The following is a 27,556-nucleotide window of genomic DNA, read 5'->3' as shown; positions in this document are numbered from 1 at the left end:
TTTAATAAAAATAATTTTAGATATATATATATATATATATATATATATATATATATATATATATCCTGAAGAGTATAACCTAAAGTTTTTCTTAGTTACTGCCAGCACAGATACCTTTCAGTATAAATGGTCTCTACAAGGGTCAGTGTTCAACAAGTCAGCAACTCCTACCTGCTCTGCAGATGGGAGTAGACACATCTATCTCCTCAGAGTAACAAATTATATACATTGCCACAACTAGACTTTCTTTGCAAAAACAAAGAAAAGGCATATATTGCTCTGTGATGCATTTACACATCAAAGAAAAAGGATGCAGAAATGGTTCAATTCTAGTTACAGACTTAAAATTCCATTACTGAAAATATTTACATATATAAAATATTCCTAGTCAAGCAGATTCCTATTCGTGTGCTTTTTTTCTCTAGGACTAAGTAAACCTGGCCTTGAAAAAACAAATGGTAACTGTGTATTTAATGTAAAAGTTTGAACACATTCCGGAAATACTTCACACTAAAATATGTGATGCCAAGAACTCGAGATAGCTTTATTTTTAATTAACTCATGATAACACAACAACCAACAAATTAACTTAGATAGAACAGAAGAATCTCATGTTAAACATCGTTTGAAAAAGTGCTGTCGAATAAATTTTGAAATGATTAAAACCTAAGGTCCATGTGTTCTATTTCTCTTCTACAGTGTTGCTTTCTTTTTGAATTCACAAGACACAGAGCAACTAATATTTTCATGCTTTGATTGATTATTTACTTATTTGGCAAAAGCTTGTTTGATATTTAGACAAAGTTCAAAACAATTATTAAAATGAATCATTTAAAAGCTACCTATTCTTCTTGAATTTTATTTTCTCCTGACTTGATTTTTATTAAATAAAACTCCTTTGGAAATATTTTCCTGTTCAAATTTTCCAAAAATATATCTTATGTCTGTGTTGTATTCAATTTTTTGATAGTACATGTTAATGATTATTAATATATTTTTTAATAATGTTTGCTATAAAAATAACAAATATGAAATAAGTAGGGTAGGTTCTAGTTATAGACAGTTAGTGTTAGAATTTGTTTTAGAATTTTAATGCCTTTTTAATTACATAGTTTTGTCCCTTACCTTTTTTCCCTCCTGAACATTTCAAGTCTCCTCCATTCAATGCATTCCTTGACCCACCCTTAACTTGATATCCTTCTTTTCTGTGATTATTAATTTGTGGTATTAAAGCATGCTCATTTTAATGGACTATGTTTTATTGTGGCTTATTATTATTTCAAAAACTCAAATGAAGAGTAGTAAATTACTTGCACTTTTTAAGGCAAGATACTAGGAAAGAAGCTTGAAATTTAAAATGGTGGAAGTAAATGGATTACTAAACTGATGAAGAAAGTGTGTTTCTAGCACACAATCTTTTAAATTAAAACCATTATTTTTCCTTTAGTCTGATTCCCTGAGTTCTAGATAGTTAAAAAAATATACTATTTATACTTGAAACCATTCTAGGACATGTGAGTAGCAGCTTCATTTCACCAGAATATTCTGACCCATATTGGGATGCAGAGACTCTTCTATAAGCTGTGTTCCCACAAGTCAGGAAAATAATAGAGCATGGATTGGTACAGAACCACAAGATGCAGCTGCTCAATGAGTGTCTTGCTGAGGAATGCCTCTGCAGTAATTTTTTGATAGATGCTTTATTCCTCTAGGTTGCACAATACTAACAGTACACAAAAAAACTTTTATGATTAAATTACTCCAGTTTTGTTTTATTTACAGCTGTCTACTTCCTGAGGATAGCATTTGAGATGAATGCAGTTTGACAGCTCGACAATGTGATTCCTGTGTTCAGTGTGAGATTACATATGGCTGTGCAGATCTGTTACCTGCTTAGTGTGCTTTTCCCATATCTTATTATCCATCATTAACCATCCAGGAGATAATTATTATCTTCCTCCACTTTTCTTCTTAAAATGGAACAAGTTAAAGACAGTCATAGACACAGATTCGCTTATTTGAATTACAGTGGAGAAAGGTCTTAAGGTCAGGGAATATGTGCTTTTAACATCTCTCTGTTCTAAGTATTAGAAGATGGTAAGCAAAACGTAGGAGTAATTATTTTGTAGTACTGAAATAGTTCCTATTTAAATCTTGTTATCTTCAACATCTTCTCACATTCCTTAGAAAATTACACAATAAAAATGCACTCATCCCTCAAACTGCCCAAAACAAGCACGCAATAATTTTAAAACCTTTTGTGCTTGTTTTCCAAGCATTTCAGTCTTTTTGTTTTGAGCTAGAGGAAAAACCATATTCGTTTTCCAAGAGAAGTGACGGTCATTCCAACTACTTGATGTTTGGTTGGCTGTTTATACTGCCAGAAAGAAGAGATCCATTTTTAAAAGTCTTTATTAATCATTTTTGAAAGGCAGCCAGACTTCTCTGACTAAAACACCCTAGAAAAGGTCAAACTTTGGAAACAACCAAGTTCTCCTCTATTTGGAGGTCTTTCCTGTTGTTTCCCCAAATTACAAAGTATCCATAGTTTGTCATATGCCTTAGTTAAGTTCTTAGTGTTCCTTGCTATAATATGCATTTATCACTAGACTTTATTCCCTACTTACTAAAGTAGGGACAACTAGTAGTTGTTCAATCTACTTACCACTCAAAGAGGAAGCCAGGAGAGTCTGCAAATGGGAACAGGGGCTGGGCAGAATATATTTATGAGGTGAATGGTTAGTAAAAGTTGAATCATTTTTCTGGGGTAGAGAATGTTCTGGTGAGATGTGCAGAGGAAAGGGTCTCTGTAACCCCACCACTCACTTACATCAACCCACTTGTGTTATCTGTATGCTAGGGAGCAAAGAAAACTCATATCCAGTGGGAACACATGGGTTTTCCCATGGCAATTTACATTTATTTGGAATTCTCCTAGAATTTTAAGTGACTAAACTCGAGGAAACATATTTACGATTTGTAGGAAATAGTAAGTCCTCAGAGGGATACAAAGAAAAAGAAAGGAAACTAACCATGAGAACAAAGTAAAACACAGGACAGGCATCAGCGTTTCTCAGAGTGGGAACACAAAGATCAGATGATCATGAGGAATATGTGGCTGCTCCCTCTAGTTCTTCATCCTCTGGGTATGACAGAAGAGTAACTATAATGCCGTGTATCAGCCACTATTTCTATGGAGATATCATCTCAGATGCATTTTATAAAGAGGAAATATTATATGCATCAGAAATTTATTGGCAAACAGCATTATATACCTACAGCAGGGCAGACTGAACAGCCCAGAATTTCAGTCTGATGTACACATCTCATCTGGCCTCACCTTGTAAATAATAAGGAACACCATCATGTCATGCCATGCTTCTCTCTCTCTTACTCCTTTTTATTCTTCAGTGCACACAGCGTTTTCCATGCTGTTAACTATTAAGTTGGCATTTATATCTTCAAACAGCCTAGGAATTAATGATGCAATACTGAGACACACATGAGTTACTTTGCTTACTCATGCTCCTGAACAGTTATTAATGAAGCCAAGTTTTAAATCCAGGCAGGAAGGAAACACCAGGTTATAAGTCACACTGGTTTTTTGGATCTGGGTTCAATGTATTTTCAGTACAGATAAAGCTACACAATTGAATGAGAGAGCATTGGAAAGCCAAAGTCGTTCTTGGCACCCGAAGTCTGACTCATTCTAGTGATGACAAGAAAGAACTGTCCTTTGACCCTTGGAAAGATATAAACAGAAATCCTTAGAGTAAAAATATGTCACTTTAATATTTACTTCCATCATACAGCACTTATAAAGGCATTGTAACTAAATAGTATAACATTTTATATATATGAGAACCACATTTTATCCATTTCCTTGTTATTATGAATAGGAAGAAAATAAACAAAGTAAAAAAGTACCTGTGAAGTAGAATGTTGATACCTTTGGGCATATAATAAGGACTGGTATGACTATGCCATGTGATAGGTTTATTTATCATTATTTATTTATTTATTTATTTATTTATTTATTTATTTATTTATTGTAGCTTGCTGACAATTCTCCACACTGATTTGCATAGAGGCTGGAGCAGTTTCAAATCTCACCAAGAGTGAATGAGCATTCTTTTCCTGCTGAAACCCCCACAATATTGGTTGTTGGTTGTTTTTTTTTTTTTTTTCTTTGTTTTGTTTTTAACTTTGCTGTCTTGACAGGAGTACGATGAGATAACATAGTAGTTCTGGTTTATATTTTCCTAATTTCCAGCGATGATGAACATATTTGAGGTATTAACTGTTTTTAATTTCTTCTTTTGAGAACTCTATTCAGATCCCAAGTCTATCTTTGAACGAGTCCTTTTTGTTTATTATTTTATTAGTTTGATTGCTGTTGAGATATTTACATATTTTGGATATTAATCATGTCAGATTTATAACAAGCAAAGATTCTATTCCATTATCACTGAAATCTGTGACTCGAGTCTCTTCTCTATTTTACTGGTTGTTTCTTTAGCTGTACAGAAATCTTTCAATTTTATAAAGTTCCATGCATCGGCCTCCATTACTGGACAAATGATCTTTATTTAGAAAGTTCTTCACCACACCTTTCTACTTTTTAGGGTCCTGTTTTCGAGAATAATATTTTATTCTAGAACTCTCTGTTTTATGTTTCAGGCTTAGGTTTTAAATCTATTTATAGTTTATTTTGTGCAAGGTGATAGATACAGGTCTAGTATAATTCTTCTACATGTGGACATCCTGTTTCCCCAATAACATTTGCTGATGAGGCTATCTTGTTATATTTATGTTTACACGGAAGAGAAGCACAATCTCGTCTCTCATCAAATAAGTCTTACAACAGACCTAAACCATTACAGAAAATCACAACCAATCAAAACGCAGAGAGCTATTGTCAGTTTGGTGCACAGCTTCATTTGGTACATCCCCCACCCAATGCCTGCACTCAGGTCTCAGGGATCACAGTGAAAGTAGGGGCAGAAAAATTCTAAGAGACATAGAAGCAAGAAAGTATGGTATATGAAAAATCTCATGGTACTCTAAACCCAGACAAAGAACAACAGGCTACTAAGGCATACTAAGAAAAATTAAGTCACAGTCCAGCTGGCCTTGGTGAGCTCCCAGTAGATCAACCCCACTGTCTCAGTGGGTGGGTGCAACCCTCGTGGTCCTGACATCCTTGCTCGTGTTCTCCCTCCATCCGCTCTTCATTGGGACCTTGGGAGCTCAAGAGCATGGGATAAAACCGGACTCTCTGATCATGGCGAACAATGAGGGCTGATGAGAAGCCAAGGACAATGTCACAGGGTTTTGATCCTACTTCATGTTCTGGCTTGGTGGGAGCCTAGCCAGTTCTGATGTTCACCTTCCTAGACATGGACGGAGGGGGGAGGAGCTTGGACTCTCCACAGAGCAGGGAACCCTGACTGCTCTTTGGACTGGAGAGAGAGAAGGAGAGGAGTGGGGGGACGAGGAGAAGGGTGGGAGGAGGGGGAAACTTTTTTTTTTTCCTTTTCTCAATAAAAAAAGAAAGAAAGAAAGAAAGAAAGAAAGAAAGAAAGAAAGAAAGAAAGAAAGAAAGAGAAAAATTAAGAAAGCCTTTAACTAGAGAAGAGCAATGTTGCACCAAGTGTCAGCCCGGAGACATATATGTACAAGTGATACTAGAGAGAATAAACACACACATATATGAACATATATTTAAAGCCTAGGCAGTTTGGATGCTCACCTTACTAGACCTGGATGGAGGTGGGTGGTCCTTGGACTTCCCATAGGGCAGGGAACCCTGATTGCTCTTTGGGCTGATGCTGGAGGGGGACTTGATTAAGGGAGGGGGAGGGAAACGGGAGGCAGCGGTGGGGAAGAGACAGAAATCTTTAATAAATTAATTAATTAATTTAAAAAAAAGAAATAGAGGCCATGAATTTAAGAGAAAGAAAAGGAGTGCATGGGAATGGTTGGAGTGAAGAAAGGAAAAAATAAAAATTATATAATTATATTTGAATTTCAAAATATACTTTAAAATCATCATATAAAACTTTTAGGCTTCTCTGGAAGGAATTTAAGGTGCATTCATATGTATTCATAATTCTCAAATATTTTATGTTTCAATGTTATGAATACCTACGGGTAAGGGAAAGAAGAGAAAATAAAGCAGCACATGGTAAATAAGCAAGCCTATTCAGAACTATCTGTTAAATATAGGAAATTTAGGAATATTTTCTACACATAAAACAAGGAGATTCATAAATATTGTGCTCTTATTTATATAATGCTTAAAATAAACAATTAATAGTATCCATAACAGTAGGCACAAAATAAATACACATTAACATATAAAGTTATCAAGATAGGACAGTGTAACATATATATATATATATGTATATATATGGATTTAACATATATATATGGATTTAAACATATGACTACAACTCAAAAATAAAATACTTAGGTGCCAATTTATCCATTTAATTACATGTGACTGGTATTTCTAAGTATCTGCCATAAGCACTACATTCATAATTAGAAAAATAAAATAATTTGAAAGAAATATTGTTTTAAGAAATAAACATATATTAAAGTTTGGAAACCATTGCCCCATTTTCTCTCATATTCTCTGCTTGTTTGAGAATATGTGTAAGAGTCTACAATTTATTTTTGATGGGTCTCTCAAGAAGGAATCTATTGGAAATCCTTGGAAATGTTATGCCTTTGATTGATGGGTGTTTTCTTCTACAATGAGTGTGCAGTATGACTGCCGGATACATATGCCTTGAAACTTTCTTAAAGAGCCTGGGCATATGGTCAGTTCACAGCAATGGGAATAGAGCATAACATATTGTATCCAATAAATTTTAAGTCATAAGATTCAATAATAATAATGAGGTTGTAAAACATAACTTGATGAAGAGCTACTGAGGGATCTTTATGAGCTTCTGGAAGACAAAGCAAGTTTTTAAAAAAAGCAGGAAAGCTATAATGTTCAGCACAACATACCTTACAGAACAGTTTGTGACATGAAATGAGCTCCAGTATGCATACATATAAGCCTGCTTTGCTGTTTTCCGTTCTAGAATGGGGTGCATCATGAGGAGTGGCGGAAGAATCAGACTGTCTCTAATAAACTCTCTCTTTACATAGGTATAGATGGTAGATGACATAGATGTATACATATATATGTAATAGATAACATTTATTATAACAGGGTTTAAGACATCAGAAAATTTCACTAGCCTCCCTTGTCAATTTTACTCATTGTTATTCCTGTCTTTCCCTAGAAGTCTAATACTTAACATCCTTCCAGTATAATTCCAACTTCATTCTTACAGTTCCTACATTTGCCATGGTTTTATTAGAGCATGCAGATATATGAAACTCTGTTTTGTATATTGAGTTGACTCTTGCACTTTTCCTTCTAGCAATTCCTATGCACCTTTTAAACTTTAGCATGATGTCTTGACTTTATTTTGAAACTGTTCCATAAAATGACTTTACAAAGTAGAGCTCCTTGAATCCTAGCACTGTCTGCTTTTAGGACACATTAGTGAAACTCTTAATGTGGAACTCTTGATAAGCTATTGTTTATTTCTTTTGTTATTTGACTTCTTTTCTCACTAGAATGAAAGCAGTATGTAGGCACAGATTTATTTCTATTCAGAATACAATTTTTGTAATTGAAGAAGTATCTGGAGTGTAGCGAAGATTCAGTAAATTAAGTGGAGTGAAAAAATTGATTTCGAAAAATGTTGCTTTCCCTGAATCACACTCTGAAGCTTATGAGTGACCTTCTTGGCCCTCAAACCTGCTGATAGAAGAACATTCAGAACAATGGTCCGATTTTCCTTGGACTTACCAAAAATTGCAATAAACTCATTTTCTTTCCCAGCCTTTGACCTTGACCCAATTATATCTTGACACAAAATTGTGACAGATGGCCATGTTTCTTTCCCATCCTTCATTATACTTTGTGATCCAAGATATTGATTTTAAACTTGTTTAACCTCATCCAGCACAATGGACCAGGACAGGAAAATAGCATCATAGAATTGACCAAATGGGGTTTTCCCTTAAATACCCCTTGTGTTAAATGAGATAATCTGTTTGCACACCTGCCATCCTGGGAGGAAACTTGTGGGTATAGCACACAAAGTTAAACACTTTAATGACATTTGCTATTTTTAGTAATTCCTTTGTTTCCACTTACACACAGGACGAAGATTATGTACTTTCAATTATATAGCAGAAGATACTAAATATGAGATAGGCATATGTAGATGAATTAAAATTGTTCAAACTTTCCCCCTGAAACCTCTTTGTGGGTTTTACTGAAATTCTTAGTGTAACCAGGGAATTCAACAAATGAAGTACATGGCCAGGCAAAATTCAGAGTTAGTTAGACATTACTGAAGTTCCAGCCATTAAAGGGCAAATTCATAAATTCTGACAAACATTTGTTCCTATATTATATTATAAAATGTTTGTTTATGTATGATTATGTATTCAGGCATGAATACGTGATTGACAATATATAAATTCTTATTTAGGCTGAGATGTGCATGAACATGCACATTTGTGCTTGTGTATGTCCATGTCAATAACATGTACATTTGTGCTTGTGTGTGTCCATGTGTATACTCATAAGTGTATGCATATGTTTATGTATGTTTATGTTCATATGAACACGCATGTGTGCCCATGGGTGCATGCATGTGTATATGTGCATGCTTATGTGCAAATGTGTTTGTTTATGGTTTGCAGGTATTTGTATGTTTATAAGTGCACATGTAAGTGTGTGTCCATGGGCACATTGTAACTGTGAGTGTGGTTTCACTGAGGTCTTTCCATATGTATAGTTGTTTGGGTTGAAAAGACTTGAAGAAACTTTTGAGGTAGATGCAGGAGCAAACATAAGTGTACCTCTGATTGGCTATCTGTATTAGAAGACTTAGAGCTAAACAATAAATGTGTTCTTCATCTATTCTCAAAGATTTGCTGCTGTGATCTTCAACATTTATCATGAAGTGCTCAGTCAAGTTCTTTCTGTCAGTTTCTGGTCTTGAAACATTAAGTTCATTTACCTTACACTCAACAGACCATTATTTAACAAACTCTGAAAAAAATTAATATAGGAATTCAAGGTCTATTGAGTTTGAAACAGTAGCAAAAACAAAGAGGCCCATGCCCAACATCAGTGACTTTTGGAAAATTCAAAATCAGAATGCTATTCAGCCTGATAGCAATTTGAGCAGGCACCGCATACTATCATCCTCCACATGAAAGAAAATGTACAGGAATCCTGCTCTTAAAACACCCGTGCCTTTTTCAGGGGCCGTTGTAAACCATGTTTTCTTAAGCACCCAAAAGGGGGAAAGCATTTGGGTTTGCCAGGGACCTGCACGCTTTTGCTCTGCAAATGTGTTTCTGTCTTCCCTGAGCAACAAAGGCAGGAGCCTCATTTTCTGAGTTGAAAAGGTGATGCTCCCATATTTTCACTTTCCCTCACTTACTTTTTGGAGAGGTAATTCAGGAAGGACTTGGACAGTCCATGGTTAATCAGGAAAGAGAAAAAACCCTTTTGTGGGATTTTATCGCCTTCTAATTAAGCATGGTGGGAGGGAACGCTCCTACTGCAAGGCAGCAGGTTCGGAACACTGACAAGGTCAATTATCTCCTGATAAGCCTGTACCAGCAAGGATTAATAATATGACTAATATTAATTGAATGTGAGTTCATTGAGCTTTATTTCTTATTTTAAAGTTCTCTTGGTAGGTGTGCACACCGTGGTGCACAGAGAATGATGGATGGAAATGACGGAGTCACTAATAAGCCCTTAGACCTCTCTGGCCTCCTGGGCACATGAGGATGCAAGTTTGATTGGCTTTTTTGATTTCAAGCCATCTCAGCCCTGCTAGAGACTGGCAGGGAACTAAAATGGGCTTGCTTAATAGTGTGAGTTCTACAAATAAAGTAACTCCAGAAATATGAATTTCACATTTCTAAAACAAAACTGGAATAAACCTACCAGCATGAGGTCACTTAAAGCAAATTAGAAGTAGATGGTTTGGACAGAGAAAGATGGCATACAGTCTGTTGCCATTGACCTGAGTCACACAGAAGGGCTGCCGACTTCATGCACATGAAAAATCCTATACCTTTGCTTTTATTTTGTATATTTTCTTACAAATTTAGGGAAGTATATTTGTGGGTAAGACTCATCACTTCTGAACTATTGGAGAAACAGAAGCTAAAATTTTAGTGAGAACAGAGGTATTGCAGGAGACTTTACTGATTTGAGAACTGAAATGCTCTCATTTCTATACAGTTTCTTTCTTAGACATTAGATATTATTACTTTAATATAAAAACTCATGACTTTCATTCAGTGCCCCTGTGAATTCACATCTCTCCATAAAAAGTTTTATTTTGTTGAACAATTATGTTTAAAAATTGTTTTATTTAAATTGAAGCTACTCATAAAAATTACAACAAGAAAGGCATCAAAGGTATCTCCTAGTGTGGCAGGAATCCCAGAAGATCATAAAGAAACTTGATGACAGTCTCGAATCTTAGTGGAAGTAATGAAAGAATATTTTCAATACAATGTCAATCTATAACATAATTTATCTTTACATTTCTCCAACCCATCATAGCTATGAATGAATCCTCTTCACCAAAACTAATTACTAATTTTAAAACATGTCACATTTGGCAACTAGAGCATAACTTTGTACTCATTTACATTGGTTTTTCTTCTCCAAGGGTAAAATACTTGAGTATAGGACTAATTCGTTTAGATTTTCATACTCAAGTACAAGGCAAAGCAGCTCTGCATACACAGTATAAAGTGGTCAGTGTTTCTACCATTCAGTATTTGTATGTAGTGGAACTGAGAGGGAAACATGTGATACCTGAAGAGGTACTTTTATACACAAGTGCTTGATTCCTCTATAACGTGAATGTCCAGATCATAGATCACATGCCCTGTGGGGCAGAGGTTAGTTATGAGTAATTGAAACACAGAATCATAATTAGTTTTCTTAAAACTTTGTGAGATTTCCCCTCCTCCACTTTTTACTCTCCATCCTCAACCTCCACTTCTTTTTCAACAACTGCAATTTAATTGTCCATCTCTCAAGCGTGCTCTTCATAGTAACTTTTTCATTTTTTTTATGTCAAAGGTTGGATATTCCAACTTTCAAGGATGGAGCTTTCATTGTGCATCTAGCAAGCTATCTTCTTGTTGAGGTTTAGATACAGAAATTCATATTCAAAACTCACACACAAAAGTTTGGTAACTGTGGGAAGGATGGGAGAAGAAATGAATCTCACAGAAAAGCAGGAAAGAGAGGAAATTCATTAGTGGTGAGTATAGCTCTTGCTAGCCTTCCTGAGAGGTACCAGAAGTTAAGAATGAAGGAATGAAGAAAACCCTGGAGAAGGCAGTATCATCTGTAAGCTTATGTGTGGACAGTTTATGACACAATTAATGACAATTACTCAGAAATGTTGATGAGAAACCTCATGAATATGGGAGATCTAAATGAATCTAGATAATTGCAGTTATTCTGCTTGTCCATTTTCTCCTTGTTATTGTCAGGTATCATCTACTGTGATGATTCAGTATCTTCCACAGACAGCTGAGGTCCAGGACTTGATGACACGACCTATGATAAGTGATTGGTCTTCTTATTTTCCTAATCTGTGAATGGGGCTGACACCACCATCTCAACCATGGAGTAAGAGTATCCATGAATAGAATATCAAAGGATCAGTGACAATCCATCAGGAGGGATGTATCCTTCCAATTTAGTTGTGAACATTGTGCTGTGATTTCAAAACAGAGTACCTATAACCTGTACTGGCCCATCATGATGTCCTTTTACCACTGTCTTTCAGATCTAACATTATTTTTATGTTGAATGCATAGTGTCTCTATTAATTGCACACATTTTATTATGAATATAGTTTATATTAATTTGAATATTGTGGCCATATATTTGACATTTACTCTCTCTTTTATGAGTATACATAATTTTGGTTTCCAGGAATCCAAATAGAAATTTTTGAATGGAAAAATAAATATAAAATAATAAAAATTGGAACACACACCCATAAAAGAAATAAAGTCTGATTATATTTTGAAAAAAAAAGAATCTGGAAAAAATCCTACACTAGTGAATTAACAGAATATTTGAAAACTTTAGAACAAAGAGAAGCAAACTCACCCAAGAGAACTAGATAGCTTGAAATGATCAAATTGAGAGCTGAAATCAACAAAATAGAAACAAAAAAAAAAAAACAATACAAAGAGTCAATGAGACAAAAAGTTGGTTCTTCAAGAAAATCAACAAAATAGACAATTTTTTATCCAAAATAATCAAAAGGCAGAGAGAGAATATCCAAATTAACAAAATCAGAAATAAAAAAGGACATAACAACAGATTCAGAGGAAATACAGAGAATCATCAAGTCATATTTCAAAAACCTGTACTCCACACAATGGGAAAAGTTAAAGGAAATGAACAACTTTCTGGATAAATATCACTTACCAAAATTAAATCAAGATTAGATAAGCTAAATAAACAGACATATAACTGCTGAAGAAATAGAAACAGTCATCAAAAGTCTCCTAACCAAAAAAAGCTCAGGACCAGATGGTTTCAACTCAGAATTCTACAAGACTTTCAAAGAAGAACTAATACCAATACTTCTCAAATTATTCCACATAATAGAAACAGAAGGAACATTGCCAAACTCATTTTATGAGGCTATAATTACACTGATACCCCAACCACAAAAAGACATTACTAAGAAAGCAAGTTACAGACCAATCTCATTCATGAACATTGATGCAAAAATACTAAATAAAATACTGGCAAATTGAATCCAAGAACACATCAGAACCATCATCCAACATGATCAAGTTTGCTTCATCCCAGAGATGCAGGGATGGTTCATCATACAAAAATCTGTCAATGTAATGCACCATATAAACAAGCTGAAAAAAATAAAAAAACAAAAAAAAACACATGATCATCTTATTAGGTGCCAAAAAACTTTTGATAACATACAACATCCTTCATGATAAAGATTTTGGAGAGAGCAGGGATACAAGTAGCAAACATAAATAAAGGCAATATACAGCAAGCCAATAGCCAACATCAAACTAAATGGAGAGAAAATTCCAACGATCCTGCTGAAATCAGGAATAAGATTGACCCCTCTCCCCATATCATTCAATATAGTTCTTGAGGTCATAGCTAGAGCAATAAGACAACAAAAGGAGGTCAAGGGAATACAAATTGGAAAAGAAGTCAAACTCTCACTATTTGCTGATGATATCATAGTTTACATAACTTAGACCCCAAAAATTCTACCAAGGAACTTCTACAACTCATAAACACTTTCAGTAATATAGCAAGATACAAGATTAACTAAAAAAAAATCAGTAGCCCTACTGTACACAGATGATAAATGGGCTGAGAACAAAATCAGAGAAACATCACCCTTCACAGTAACCACAAATAATATAAAATATCTTAGAGTAACTCTAACCAAATAAGTGGAAGACCTGTATGACGAGAACTTTGAAGAAAGAAATTGAAGAAGACACCAAAAGTGGAAAGAGCTCCCATGTTCTTGGGTAGATAGAAGTAACATAGTAAAAATTGAAATCTTACTGAAAGTAATCTACAGATTCAATACAATGCCCACGAAAATCTCAGCAAAATTCATCACAGACCTCGAAAGAATGGTACTCAACTTCATATGGAAAAGCCAAAAACTTATGATAGCCAAAATAATCCTGTACAATAGAAGAACTTCTGGTGGTATCAGAATCCCTGACTTTAAACTCTACTACAGAGCTCCAGTACTGAAAACAGCCTGGTACTGGCATAAAAACAGAAGCAATGGAACTGATTCAAAGACCCAGGTATTAATCCACACACCTTCAAACACCTAATTTTTGACAAAGAAGTGAAAAATATCAAATGGAAAAAAGCAAGCATATGTAACAAATGGTGCTGGTATAGCTAGATATCAGCATGTAGAAGAATAAATATAGATCCATATCTATCACCATGCACAAAACTCAAGTTCAAATGGTTCAAAGACCTCAATATAAAGTCAGCCACACTGAACCTCATAGAAGAGAAAGTGAGCAGTACACTTGAACACATTGGCACAAGGAACCACTACCTACCCCAGTAGCACAGACACTGAGAGCAACGATAGATAAATGCGACCTCCTGAAACTGAAAAGCTTCTGTAAAGCATAAGACACAGTCAACAAGACAAAACAACAGCCTACAGAATGGGAAAAGATCTTCACCAACATCAGACACAGGTCTGATCTAAAAATTATACAAAGAACTCAAGAAGATGGTTATTAAAAGAACAAATAATCCAATAAAACATGGAGCATAGACCTAAACAGAGAACTCTCAAGAGAGAAATCTAAAATGGCTGAAAGGCACTTAAGGAAATGCTCAACATTCTTAGTCATCAGAAAATGCAAATCAAAACAACTCTAAGATTACATCTTGCACCTGTAAAAATGGCCAAGATCAAAAACACTGATGACAACTTATGCTGGAGAGGATATGGGTAAAGGGAGTGCTCTTGCATTGCTGGTGGGAATGCAAGCTGGTACACCCCCTTTGGATGTCAGTGTGGTGATTTCTCAGAAAATTAGGAAACAACCTTCCTCAAGACCCAGTAATACCACCTTTGGGTATATATCCAAGGGATGCTCAATCATGCCACAAGGACATGTGCTCATCTATATTCACAGCAGCATTGTTTGTCATAGCCAGAACCTGGAATCAACCTAAATGCCCCTCGACTGAAGAATGGATAAGGAAGATGTGGTATATTTATACAATGAAGTACTACACAGCATGAAAAATATAATGACATCTTAAATTTTGCAGGCAAATGGATGGCACTGGAAAACATTATTTTGAGTGAGGTAACCCAGATTCAGAATGACAATTATCACATATACTCACTCATAAGTGGTTTTTTTTTTTTTACATAGAGCAAAGGAAACCAGCCTACTAACCACAATCCCAGAGAACCTAGACAACAATGAGGACCCTAAGAGAGATATGCACATATCTAATGTACATGAGAAGAAGAAAAAGACAAGGTCTCGTGAGTAAATTGGAATCCTGAGGACCTTGGGAGAGGGTTGAAGGGGAGGGGATCAGCGACAAATGTGGAGCTCAGTGAAAATTAATTAAAAAAAAGACATATGGAGGAAACTACCTAAAACCTTGATTATATCTATAGTAAACAGAAACAGCAAAAAAAAAAAAAAAAAGTGGATTTGGTCATATATTCCCATTTAAAACTACAATTATTTACCAGTGTTTTTCTACTTTACAATTGATATGTTGAGTGCTAAGTCAGCTTTCATGCCCATCCCACCCACCCAAAAGTAACAGCATAGATAGGAACCATCCAAACGTACTCTTAAAGAGTATGTTAAGCATGCTGAAGTATAGCTGTCCAAAATTGAGTGTTTCTTGCAGGGGTGCAGGTAAGAAAAGTCTCAGGTTTCTTTAAGGGGCTGGCTACTGGAAACTTGACCACGTGCCATTGAGTAAATAGGCAACACAAATTAGACTTGTGGTTTTATGTTTGTTTTTTGCTTTTTTTTTTTTTAATGTGGAAAAGTCACAAGTGTAAGAGGGGTAGACCTGGAAGGTCTGTGAGTTGAGTGTGTCTGAGGTACATGATATGAAATTCCCAAATAGCCAAAAAATATTATGAAGAAATAATAGAAATCAATGAAAACTGCATTTTCAATGGGTAAGAAATTTCTTTTGACTCTGGATGGCAGGTGCTGACTTGTTGATTGGACATCAGATGCTGTATAGTAAGGGTGAGATTTTGTGAAGTGAAGGTGTGTGTTTGTAAGTTGTAGGCCACATAGAGGACCCAGAGCAAGATGCATGACTACAGAGTGCTCTTTAGAATCAGCAAGTGCTAAAGAATGTTTCTGCCAGCTGGGTGATGGTGGTGTACACCTTTAATTCCAGCACTCGGGAGGCAGAGGCAGGAGGATCTCTGTGAGTTCAAAGCCAACCTGATCTAAAGAGCTACTTCCAGGACAGGCTCCAAGCAACAGAAAAACCCTGTCTTGAAAAACAAACAAACAAAAAGAATGTTTCTGCCTTACACTAACATCCTTGTTTGCATGCCGCTGTCTGCATGTCCTATCCTAATAACAAGTAGCACAAAAAAGAAATGAAATTCTCTCAATGTTTAAACTAAGGAAATGTTGTGTTACAGTCTGTGCGACCTTCTAAAAATTGTCATGGGATTGAAAATACTGAGAATTTCTATTTTCTACAAGGATTAAGAGGATAACAGGTGACACCATGCTGCCAGGGATTGAATATCAGTTGGGGACTGTTGCCCACTCTTGTTGTTTTTGACACAATAAGGATGGGACTTTTTTTTCTCCAGCACATATGAACAGTATTCATCAGAACTTTTGGCTGATGCCTCCAGCAACCTCTCCACCTTTTTTTCTTTTTGGAAGTGTTTTATACACATTAAGAGATGATATGGATACACTTTGAACTTATCATCAAACACTATTTTAATTTATCAAAGACCACAGAAAAAGGAGCACACATCAGACAAGACCATACAGGAACAGAATGTACATGCGTCAGGAGAGAGGAAAGTCACCTCGTAGCTATAATCAGTAGTAATTTTACTCTGCACAATGAAGAAATTAGTGTGATTTATCTCTCAATATAATAGAGAAATGGGATGACACCAGATTGAACATGAGAACAGATGATCCGTACATATAAGAACTGTAATTTCTATCATTCTAAAGTTACAAGTGATCCCAAAATTCTAATTTATAAATAACATTCTTGAAACCTCCGGAATACAAGGTGATTCCTTGTCTGTAATATTGGGACATGAGTAATAAACATGTGGTTCATTGGGAGAGTTTGGAATTGTGATTTGTATGTCAGAAGCTTAGTTCACAATCATTCAGGTTCTACCACACACCTTCATTGTCCTAGTCTTCAAGAAGCTCTGGAGTTTTTCCTCACCACAAGGATTGTTTCATCAAACTGCTTCCCAGCAGCTGTGAGCTCAGAGTCAGGAGGAGAGAGGAAGCGCCCATCTGATTCCTCACTACCCCATGTTCTTCCTGTCCATACCATGTGAGTGCAAGCATTAAGAAGTGAGACAATTTGCAGACTAAAATTCCACCAAGCAAGATGGGACCTTCTTGAGCAACGTTTCCTTTCCTTAGTGACACAACTCAGAGTTCTACGGAGGACAATATCCTACTAGTTCTTTCTAACTCCTTAAAATTAAAAAAAAAAAAAAAAACACAATGTTTCTTTAATGTCACCATCTGAATTATAAGCAGAGAGTTGGCACATTGCTCATTTTGTTCATTCTAATTACAATTGCCTTGTCACTGAGATGCCAGCCTGACGAAGAACAAATCAGGTAGAGAATCCCCAGGGGCCGCTTTGTAGCAGGAAGGCTGTCTCCCGCCGAATCAACGTGACAATTTCCTCTCTCCCTCTTCAAAGTTGAGAGTCCCTCTGGACAAATTCACATTTGATTATTTTCACTAGGCTTTCTGTCTTCAGCTGCTTTATTAGCATCTCACTCACCTAAGAAATTAGACTAAAGTTTGTGGCCATTAAAAGGAAACCAAAAGATGTGCATGGGTGCCTGCTCATGCATGCACACCCAAGGAAAACCATTTTCAGAATATTTTCAATGAAGGCTGCGCTACAACAGCTACTGTGTGGGGCTGTGCTTGCCTGTGTGTTTCTGTTTATGCTGTTAGCCGGTAATCTCATAAATTCCTCAAAAATATGAAATCAAAAGTTTGGAAAATCCCAGCAAATGTGTCGTAGTGGGCTCTTGGGAACCTTATTTTCTTTCCTTCAACTTTACTACATCTGTGCTTAGAGATAAGACCAGTGTGTCTACTGCTAGTAAAATGCTTATTATTAATCTGAATTCTCTCTGGTAAAACACATGATTGTAGAATAATGCAATTAGTTTGGAAAGAGAGTAATTAGAACCTATAACTTATATGCTGAACACAGTTTCTCTATTAAATAAAAACATTAAAAGCGAATTGCCAGGATATTTAATTTTAGGCATACCTCCAAAGGTTGATTTTGAATCAATAGTGACCTAAGACCAGAAGAGAAAAATAATATGGAAGGGACCAGACTTATACACTGGAATCTATTTTCTTCCCCTTCCCTGAGGATTTCTGTGGCCACTTTCCTGGTAGGATACATTATATCAATCCCATATCTGCATTAAAAGTAGATACCTGGAAACTTGGCACAGATATTCTGTAGCTTATAGATTTGCCTTTTAATAATCATCTGGGGTGATACAATCTTATGATAACAGCATGTGTGTCTTATAATCCCATTGGCTCATCTAGATTGGAAAATGAGTTACCATTTTCAGTAGAAAATGAGTTATCATGGGCTTGTATCTCTTGTGTAGTGTCCAAGTAAGGACTATTTATTAACATTTTCCTTTCAGTGCACAACTCTCTATGTAACAAGTACACAACAAGTACTTGCTGATAAAGGTTGACCTAATAAAGAAACTGTTTAGAAGTTCCCTTTGCCCCGGAAGCAAGTTTCATTTGCCAACACAGGGACTGTCTTCCTTTAGAATTCTAACTTATTTCAAAGGAGCATTATTAGTCTTTTCAAGGAGATTGGCCATGGATGACTAGCTCTCCCATGGGGCAGCAGATTTCTTGGTGCTGGTTCCAGCTCAGGGGAGGTGAAGTGATTCAGCGCTGTTTCTGTCCAGTGCACTGTTGATGGCACAGCTCCGCCACTCATGGCCACCTGAGCTGCTCAAGCTGAAAGAGTACACCTTTCCCTAGGACTAGAAGGTCAACCAACAAGAACAGAGTTATATCAGGCAGTACAAAGATTAAATACCATAGCTTTGGGCAGTCATACCAAAAAATAGGTTCATATTCTCCTTCATGCTTCAAGGAAATCAGTAAATTGAGTTATCAGCCACTCATGTGCCTGGTTCCCTTGCATTTCAGTGACTGTAGAGAGGTAAGTGAGTCCCTTTGTCTGACATCAATGTCACACACAAAGCCAGCACTTCACGGCACTACTCTCGATTATCCAGTTCTTACATACGTTTCTCTTCCTCTTCTGTGACTCTCCCTCAAACTTGGAGAAGATTTATAGAAATGTTTAAACTATGATGACCCATTTACTAGAACTATCCTCTGTAATGAGGGGCCCACTCATTCTCTTCACCTTTTTATCTTCAAGGTGTTAGCCAGAAAATCAATTAGTGCAGGACAGAGTGAAGTTCCATGCTAGGCATGCCATCAAATGTGACTGTCATTTAGGATCTCCAGACTATAAAGGATAAGTTTTCAGTGACACTGGGGAAAACCTTCCGGTGACTGCAGCACAGGGATGAGTCACTGCAGAACCCATCCTCAGCAGGACCAGATGTCTGCTCAAGTGTAAGGAGGGCAGACTTGGTTTTGTTTTGGCTGTTTGGCTGTTCTGTACGTCTTTGTCCTGACACATTATCAGAGAAAGTATTCTTTCTTCTGTGCTCCCAAACCCCAAATGGAAACATTCCCTGCCCTTTGCTTCTCAAGTAACAGCATTTGAGTCTTGAAATTTGAGCCTTCTTCCTAACTGTGTACTGCCGAGGCCATTGCTCAGTTTACCTTCAACCTTAATCTTGTCTATCATTTTCCTATTGTAGTTTGCTCAAATACGCTATCCTTCAAGCAAAGCCTTTTGCATTTCCCTTTGCCTCCCAAAACTCAACTCGCAAGATCCACACACCATGTTTTCTGCACTCTTACATGTTGAGGCGTGAGCCCTTGCCCTATGTGGCTTAATCAATTGCATGCATTCATGTGTGTGAGAGACTACCTAGTACATAGAGGCACTCATCATTGCAGGCACAGGATACTGAGCAAGTGTGATTTTAAAAATTCTATATTTGCTTATGGTGAGGGAAGAACACTTGTGGCATGCGTAGAGGTTAGCTTAGCTTACACCATGTGGGTCATAGAAATCAAATCATGTCATCAGCGTTGGTGGGAAGTGCCTTTACCTGCTGAGCCATGCCCCAGGTCCTGATATAGATTTGTCTTTTAATTATCCCTAATATCTCAAGTACAATGTGTTAGAAATGCGATACTTTGGTAGTATAAATATGCTGGGTGGTTGTGGCACTTGCCTTTAATCCAAGTACTTGGGAGGCAGAGTCAGGTGAATCTCTGTGAGTTCAAGGTCACTTTGGTCTACAGAGCAAGTTCCATAACAGCCAAGGCTATATGGAGATAATCTGTCTCAAAAAAAAAAAAAAAAAAAAAAAACCCAAAAAAACAAAAACAAAAAAAAAGCTTTAGGGTTAAGGACAGAAATCGGTTATTTATGTCAGATTAAAGAATGGCATTTGTACTATTTCATTTTCTGCTGCTGTGATAAAATGCCATGACCCAAAGCAACTTAAGGAAGAAAGGGTTTATGTTTCTTTATGTTTCCAGAAAGTTAGAGTCAGTGCTGGTGGGAAAGTCATGGTAGGGGCAGGCACTTATGGTCACACATCGCTTTACATATACAAAGAACAGTGAGGGGAGCCGCTGGGCCTGAGGTTTTAAACTCTCCAACCCCACCCCAAAGTCTTTTTACAGCAAGGCTGTACCCCTTAAAATTTTCATAACTTCCTCAATCAGGACCACCCACTAGGAACCATGTGTTTCAATGCATGAACAGAAGGTGGTCCTTCTATCTCTCATTTAATCATCCATAGAAGCTCATCTATGCTTATGATTCCAGGCTGGCAGGAGTCAACTTCTACAAAGGAAGATCCATCTCTTAATCACACACAAGTTTCTTAACCTGTGGTTCACAAACCAAGACTTTGCACAGATGGTGGAGAAATAGAATATGTCTCAAATATTGTCTCTGCCTAGTGACAACATACAGAATATATCCTAGGATGAGTATAAAATGCAATAGGGAAGGTTTTTGTAAAGCTACTACCCTCTATTTCCCCATGAGAGACTTGAGTAGACCAGGCTGACCTAGAACTTTCTAGATTCAGGAGGATATTGTTTAACTTTTGACCTTGCCTCTTGTGAATGACTGGTTAAGAAACCTAAATGTGGTTAAACGATGGAGCTTCCTCTGTAGGAGCTAAACCTGCCAAGTGCTGGGATTGGGAGGGTTTGCCACTGTGCCTGACTATAATCCTCAATTAGGTTTGTGATGACCGGACAGTCCTATAAGCAGGGAATGATTTATGTACATCAGCATAAAAGAAATTATCTGTCGTCCAAATCATGCTTTCTTATATAGGTTAAATGCCAGATCATGCGGTTTAGTCCTGCTGAGCCTAGACAATAATAGTCATGTATGGAGAACAGTGGACACATCTGATGTCAATCATGGCTGCAAAGGAACTTTTATGGTATAATCAATGAAATAGCCTAAGTATGAATAGCAAGATTACTTAAAAGAAAAAGTATAGGACAACAAAGGCTGATAGAGATCAATTGACTAGAAACCTCCTGAAGGAACTAATGAATTGGTCCAGTGTTTAAAAGTACTTGTTGTTCTTGCAGAGGAACCAGTTTTAGTACATAGCAACCTCACAGCGTCTCACAACCACCGTAACTCATAACTTAGTTCCTGGGGATGAGATCACCTCTTCTGATCTCTGGGTATTCAGGCACATACATGATACACATAGAAACATAAAAGGAAAATACAGAGAGAGAAAGACAGAGAGACAGACAGACAGAGACAGAGGGGGAGAGAGATAGAGACAGAAAGAGAAAACCTTTCAGAAGACTGTTTCTTTTCCACATATATCTCACTGTCGAATATAATTTCCCAAAATCTTAAGAAATTGAAGATGTCAACATCTTTTAAGAAAGTCAGTGATGGACTAGACAGATGGTTCAGTGGTTAAGAGAAATGTCTATTCATGCAGAAGTCTCAGGTTCAAATACCAGTACCCATATTGTGGCTCATAACCACCTGAAACTTCAGTTCCAAGGGATCCATGTCTGTATAGATATAAAATAAAAATAATAAGCCAAAAAGAAAGGTACAGGTATGAAAATAGTACTAAAAATGTTGAAACTAATATGAAGCCCATGAAAATGTCCCAAAACATCCATAAAAATGAACCAATGTTGCATCAAACAATGCTCAAATAATATGTAGATTTTAAGAAGAGGAGAGGGAATTAAGAGTACATATAACAGAAGTAATGAAAGAAGAGGCTGTGACTCTGAAAAAAATATCAGGGAAGAGCATATATGGGAGGTGTGGATGGAGGAAAGGGAAGGGAAAAATGATGTCATTATATTATAATCTCAAAAGTTAACAGGAAAAGTTTTTTTTTTTTTTTTTTTTTTTTTTAAGCAGAGTTAATTAGAACAGGAATAGAACGCCGTCTGTGCTGAAAATTGTTACAGGGATTAAGTCAGAGAAGGCAACACACATGAAGATGACTGAAGGTCCACAAACTACAGGACAATGGACACGGTACTGACCAGGACCTTTGTAGACAGGGTGGAGTGTTTTCTGGAATGCAGAGCATTTTCATTAACACAGAGACATTAATTTAGACTAAGAAAAAAAGACTTTCTGTGTGGATGATCCTTGGTACAGTAGCAGAAACCACGAAATGGTGTTACAATAATGTACAGGGTCCGACTGAACTAGATCAAATGATTAACGGCGTTCCATCTGCTTCCTAAATAGTCCCGCCTTCCACTAATTCCTCCGAAATTTTGCCATTTCAGTCAAGCTGAGATTTATTAGCAGCCACTTACCGTGATTTACTTTCTGAATGATTTGCATGCCTCTTTCCTGGGCAATTTGCATGCCTCTGTTAGGGATGCAGCTATTTGGGGGCATATCTGATTTATACTCATTTGACAAGTTTGCCCTTCTATTCACTTACCCCCATTGTGATTTATGGAAGGACAGAGCTGTGTTCCTGCAGCTCATTCATTTCTGAGGAAATTAACTTTTTAAAACTGAAATCTTCCCATTGAGTTAAAAACTTAGCAAGTTAAACACAGTGCCCTTTCCTTAGCTGCTACAAGGTAGAAGCTGGGATCAGGCATTCTCCTTAGCAAAAGTTTGGACTGGATGGAAATTGTGTGCAGTGTTTGTGAGTGCTATAGGATGCCTGTGTTTTCTTTCTCTAACTATGCCTTTGTATTTCTGACAGCACTACTAACAAACTATGTCTTTTCTCATATGAGTCATTCCCAAACTTTTTTTTTTCTGCATTCTTTCCCCCATTTTTGGAGGCTCATTGCTCACTGGTTTGTTCTTAACTATCACAGGAAAAATAAACTAATGAAAATATGCCACCAGTGTGTGTATTGTGAGCTTCCATGAGACAGCTGGGATTTGAAATGGGACAGTTAAAGAAACAATGCCTCAATTATAACTTCATAATTTATAAGAAACCATTCCCTTGTTTTACCTAATTTTATCCTTAAAATGTTTTTCAAGTTAATTATTCCACATATTTCAGTTTTACATATGGGAAAATTATGGTCTAGGAGAGGGGAAAAAAAGCCAAAAATTTTGAGAAAGATAGTGCAGACGTGAGGTATACAGCCTCATTGCGTACATGTTCCCAGTTCCAAGCTGCCTCTTTAGGTCAGATGTACTGAAGTGTGATTCTGTAAGAACTTAGGTGTTACAAGATACATTTACTTCTTGGTTGGATAAAACTCTCTGTCTTTCAAATCAAAGTAACTAGATACCTACCTATTGCCAGAAAGTAAGCCTTGGAGGAGGAGGAGGAGGAGGAGGAGGAGGAGGAGGAGGAGGAGGAGGAGGAGGAGGAGGAGGAGGAGGAGGAGGAGGAGGAGGAGGAGGAAAAGGTGGTGGAAACAGACTTAGAAGTGGCTGAAAGGAATGGCAGTAGATCTTGGACTAGTTCAGTGTCTCTTGAGGCTTTATTCCCACATGAAACCAGCCTCCGCCAAGCATTCTGAGTGTCTCCAGTCAAACTCCACCTTGTCTTTAACTTTTCTGTGACTATGCCCAGGTTATCAGAGGAGAAACAGAAGCAGCACTCAGCTAATGGTACAATTATGTATGAATTTACTTCCAGACACTGAAGCTTTCCCTGGAGCCAAACGAGTTTCCCTGGATAGAAACTTATTTTGATCAGTCATCTTACCTTGAGTCCCTGCAGCAGATCTACTACACATAGCACCTAAGATCACCATCTCAGTGCTGTAAGTAAAAATTCATAGAAAGGAGTAGTTATGGAATCCATGTGCAATCTGAAACAACCTGGTAAGATTTAGAAATTTACACCAAAATATCTATCATTTGGCAAGCTCAGTTTGGTAAGTCTACACATTTCACATATGTAATGTGCCCAAACACTTTTCTATGTGAGCAAGGCATCTTTAAGAATAATTTTTTTCTATTTACTTTGTGCTATTATCTTACTTTTATTATAGAAGTGTCTAGGAAAAAAGCTGATGAAACAGTGGCGGCAGAAATAAGAAGAAAGGAAGGTAGAATAGAAAGGAGACAGGAAAGAAGGATAAAAGGAAGAAAACAAATAAAGGCAGAAGAAAAGAATAAAAAGTAAGGAAGAGATAACATTTTACAGAGTATTTTAATTCATTTACCTATCTTAAATGTCTATTTTTATTTTGGGGATTATAATTGCATCATGTTTCCCTTTCCTTTCTTCCAAATCTTCTTAAATGCTCTTCTTTTGGTTATTTTCAAGTTTACAGCATTTTTTCATTAATTGTTGTTTTACACACACACACACCACACATTTCCAATTGCATGAGTATGACCTGCTCAGTCTCTATGGTGGTTTATTAAGATTTAAAAGCATATTATTTCAAGTTACCTTTCCCACCATCCTGAGTTTCAGTCTACTCGCTACTCTTGTAAAAGTTCACCATGGATCAATAGATAGAGTGAATTATGAACAACTGAAATATTTCTGCTTTGTGGATCTGGAGGTTGAAGAGTCAAGAGGACATGTCTGTGAGTTTTTGTCATCCTGACGGAATCTAGTACCACCTAGACGTCTGAAGTGGTCTTGTGTATCTCTGAAGGTGTCTCCAGTATAGATTAAATGAGAGGAGACCCAGACCGTCTGGGCAGTGCTATTTTTCTGGCTGAGAGACAGAAATAAAATATCAGAGAAAAACAGGAAAACCAGAAAAGTGCCACCACTTCCTGTCTCTGCTTCCTAACCAATCGGGGTGTGCACTACGCTATCTCTTCTTGTTTCCCTTCTTTGTGAAATCAGGATGTGCATGACTGGCTCCCTCTCCTCTTGTTTCTCCTCTATGGAATGTTCCTTGGCTACCATGAGGCAAAGTAAACCCTTATCCTATTAAGTTGTTTCTGTCAGGGATTTTAGTGACAGAAAATCGAAAAGAGGCAAATGCAGAGTAACAGCAACATCTGAGTATGAATGTGAGTTTTGAGATCCTAAACCTCCGCATCATGGTATGTTGTTTCATCTGTAACAGGGCTTGGAATCTATATGTAAATATTTAGATTTTGAAAACTGCCTATTCTGTCTCAATTCTTCATCCAATATGCCCTGATCTGGCATATTGTTTTTAAATCTTTATGCAATGTCTTATGTCCCCATAGTCTCTATGGAGGTCACCCCTATCTTTGCAGGTTCTAGAAGCAACGCAAGGAAGACACAGTGGCACTTTGAGGAACCGAGATGGTGGAGTCTACATAGGGCCTTCACATTATTGCTCATATTTATATATGCAAGGTAGGAATCCCTGAGATGAAAATAAGAAGTCATTTTTATAATGTCTTTAAAATTTTCATTCATGTTTATAATGTGTTAAGAGGTAGACCCAATCCCCATTTTCCACACCCATCTACATTCATGCAATACCAAGTGGATTCAGTGAGGTTTGTTTTATTTAAAAAAAAAAAAGACCACATGAAATTGGGAGTGGGAGGCAAAAGTAGTGCAGGAGAATAGAGGAAGAATTGGACATTTCAAAGGACCATTTGTTCTTTTTAAGAACAATATGACTCTTACAATCAGAGCTGAAAGATGAAAGATAAAATTGTCTTCCAGAAAGAGCTTGCTACAAGCTAAAACAAATGAACTTAATCTTTATAGTAAAGAATGTAGCCCGAACAGGTGCTTCCTCACAGGCATTTTGCAAAAGTGCAGCCTATTTGAAAATGCTTATTACAGTCCCTTAATCTCTCTCCCCTCATCCCTTAATAATTAAAGAATGCATCCGTGGTGATGTTAACAGGACCCCATGCCTTAAGTGACCGTCCCCATCTGCTCCTTGTTCCCCACCTGAAGCTCTCATCTTCCTTTCAGACCATTGCTTAGGACAGCTGGAAAGCTAGGAACGAGCTTATAAATATTGAGCTTTTGCAATGTAGCCAGACGGTTGCAAGCACTCTAATGGACTAGGGGTTTCTAACTCCTGGGGTATTGGCTTCCTTTCTTTTTGTGAAGATGTGCTTTCTTGTTGGATCTCCCTGCTGCTGCTTTCGAAAGTCTGCTGTGTAGTTTGCTCCTCCAGGATGAGGAGATGGCAGATTTCACCCTATTTGTAAGGTCCCCCTAAGTCTGAATAAATAATGAGAAAAGAAGTGTTAGCCCCACTTTCTACCCTATCATTGTGTGTAGTGATAATACAAATATGTGTATTATCTCAGTGTATGCATTACACATTACATGTTGATATGACTAAAAACTAGAATAATGTGTTAAGTTTAAACTTTCAGAAAGTTTGGTACCAAAACGAAGAGGAAAAAAACAAAATATCAATGTGTATTTTTGAATCCTATAATGAAATGCTGGAGAAGGCAGAGGAGGGGTATGTTTGTGTGTAGAAGCAATGTCACAATGTGAAATATATAAAGAAGATGGAGCAAGTTAGAACAGAAGAAAACAAGCCAGCCTATGGCTGTTATCTGTGTAAGAGTAGAAGATACCCACCTGGAAGAGTCGTCATCTCTGTCCATATCTAAGCAACAAGTTATGCTGACATGAATAAATATTTTAAGCACTTTTGAAATTTGCTATCCTCCTGTGTCATGGTGTCATGTAGGATTATCAATAACTAGTGTTTGAGAACCAAACAAGAAGATCCCCTGCTGGTTGCTTACAAACAGCAACTTCACCAATTATCAATTTTTCTCCTTGCTAAAGACCTCTAACCTTGTTTAGTATTGGATGTCAACACACCCCTTGGCTTTTCTTCCTGCCCTGTGATGAAATGCAATTAGTCTGAGCAATCATAACCATTTATTCTGTTTGGAGAATATATACAAGGGCATACAGCAGCGCCAAGCCTCACCAATGACAGGAAAGGAGATTGCCTCCGGGAAAGCAACTTGTCCAAGGTTAGCACATTTGTACTTAGCTCAGCCAAGATTCAAACCGAGAAACCCAATGCTACTGAGAAGCAAGATAGACCAAAGGTTTTCCCC

This window comes from Alexandromys fortis, unplaced genomic scaffold (genome assembly GCF_014885135.2).
Source record: "Alexandromys fortis isolate MF-2015 unplaced genomic scaffold, M_Fortis_MF-2015_v1.1 scaffold_25, whole genome shotgun sequence".
NCBI classification, from domain to species: Eukaryota; Metazoa; Chordata; class Mammalia; order Rodentia; family Cricetidae; genus Alexandromys; species Alexandromys fortis.
The sequence above is the reverse complement of the archived record's forward strand: the minus strand, read 5'-3'. Positions refer to the sequence as shown.